The sequence below is a fragment of the Schistocerca nitens genome, chromosome 7 (assembly GCF_023898315.1).
Source record: "Schistocerca nitens isolate TAMUIC-IGC-003100 chromosome 7, iqSchNite1.1, whole genome shotgun sequence".
Lineage (NCBI taxonomy): Eukaryota > Metazoa > Arthropoda > Insecta > Orthoptera > Acrididae > Schistocerca > Schistocerca nitens.
In genome coordinates this window covers 281459801-281461942 of record NC_064620.1, presented here as the reverse complement: position 1 = coordinate 281461942, position 2142 = coordinate 281459801, and the positions used below count along the sequence as shown (strand labels likewise).

The following is a 2142-nucleotide window of genomic DNA, read 5'->3' as shown; positions in this document are numbered from 1 at the left end:
AACGAAACCCACACGCAGGTGTTGAAACGAGATTGAGTAAACAGAAAAGGAAATACATTGTGTTTTGCAGAAAAGGAAATTTTTATAAACCCGAATTCATATTTTAAACATTCCTATATTACTTTTTTCATCTTACAGTCTCAATCCTCGTAGGCAATCACAGATTTTCTTTATGTATTCGACTGCTTAAATACAATCTCGTCAATTGTACGTATGAAAAATGTTTCGCCCCCGGGTGGGCTCGAACCACCAACCTTTCGGTTAACAGCCGAACGCGCTAGCCGATTGCGCCACGGAGGCGACGTGGTTTAAAGAGCTTAAGCGGATGAGCCAACGCGCATACCTATCTGATACGCCAATTTCAAAAATCTCCTACTGATAAGCAAAGTAATGCCTTTTTATATCACAATTGGACGCTATGTTGGAGTGTGCAAATTTCGAGAGTTGGCAGACTCACTCTTATCACGTTGTGCGTCAGCGCGGACGGAATAAAGTGATAACGGGGGAGAATGTTCCTGCTGAAGCGTCTCTTCTGCTGCGCACGTGGTCGCTATGACATGCCTTCCGTTTTATTGCCCAACATGTGCGGCACAACGCTATGTTTCCGCCAACATACTCATCTTTTCGACAGATAATCCATTCTTTTCCTCGTTTGCTCGCAGTCTGAAGCTTCCATACGGTTTATAGATACTAAAAGCTAGGCCCTTCTGCTTTTACTGCAGCTCTGAAAATATCGGCTATCGAAGGCAGCCCATATTCGAACAACCTTTCAGCTGCCCTTTCACATATTTTCACGATGACGCGTTGTCTATACCATTTTTTTTTACGCGGGCTATTTAGAAAAACCGACAAAGACATGTATGACGCTCATTTAATACTATATCCTAAAGAAGTATCATGCAAGTGTGCGGAATATGTGGTACTTTCCGTGCGCTACCTTGCTGGGAAATATTCCTCACAGTGATATTTAATGTCAGTCAATATTAACTAGTATTTTTTCCCCCTTGTGTTTTGTTCTACTTGGGATCGCTTGAGAATTCCAGTTCCTTATGATTTACTCTCCTTCGAATTCAGTATTCTATTTTTTCTTCACAACGCTTTTCCTTCTTCCCGGGATTTCAAGATGTTCTCTTGACAGCTTCTACCTTGGATTCCTTCTACATTTTTTCCCTGCGCCCTTTTTATTTTATGTAACGTTTCATTTAAGGCAAATTTTAGCTTCAACCAAATAACGCGTAAGGACCACGAAGATAAGAGAAATTAAGGCTCGTGCCGAGCCATATCGAAAGTCGTTTTTCTTTCGCTCTATTTGCGAATGGAACAAGAAAGGGAAAACTATTAGTGGTACAAGGTGCCCTCCGCCACGCACCATACGGTGGTTTGATGCTAAAATGTAGCCAGTGGGTGTGTTGGACCTTCCATTGAGCTACAGACCCCCTTGAAGATGTCCTCCGCAGATGGGGACGAAACGTTGGGAATTGACACAATTCATCAACCGACCACGGCATAACAGCCCGGATAATTATAATGGACATGATACGGTAGTTTGCAGAGTATGTATGTAGATTTAGATGTAAATGTAGGCCAGCTAAAAGAACTCACAGAAATCTGCTTCTGCATTTCCAAGTTATGCACATCCATTTCGTGCCAGTCATATCTCGGAATACTGTCCACTCAATAACAGATGTTTCGCGCTTAAACTGAAAACTTAATGGGTTAATTTGCCGAAGACATGAGTGAATACTCCATTGACTTACTTAATTATTAACGCAAGAACATATAAACGTTTTGGGAAAGCGAAGGTTACGTTTCAAGCAATTCTTTGAGCTTTATTACGAATTTGAGATAAATCTCTTTCACTTGCTGCAGGAAAAAGAAGTATTTTATGACTACACGCATTCACAACTTCTTTAAAGATTGTGATCTTGTTGTAAAATGAATAATTTTGCTTTAACGAAACCCAAGTTTTCAATTTCAGATTAATAACCCTGACAATGATTTTGATTTTCTACACTATGAGTCTGAATGATGTTTTCACTTCGTAACAAATATTTTTTTGGGTGATTCCAAACCTCTTCTAGTGAGAGAAGAAGCAGCAAAGTTTTGCTGTGGAAAACTTATCATAAGTTTATCTTAGCACCT

General features: G+C 40.2%; 1 non-coding gene across 1 annotated transcript; it reads right to left on the bottom strand.

Annotated features, from left to right (window-relative positions):
• Positions 1–226: 226 nt before the first annotated feature.
• Positions 227–300, bottom strand: Trnan-guu (transfer RNA asparagine (anticodon GUU)). The gene has a single exon. It is a non-coding gene; the product is annotated as a tRNA-Asn (tRNA).
• Between the last annotated feature and the right edge of the window lie 1842 nt (positions 301–2142).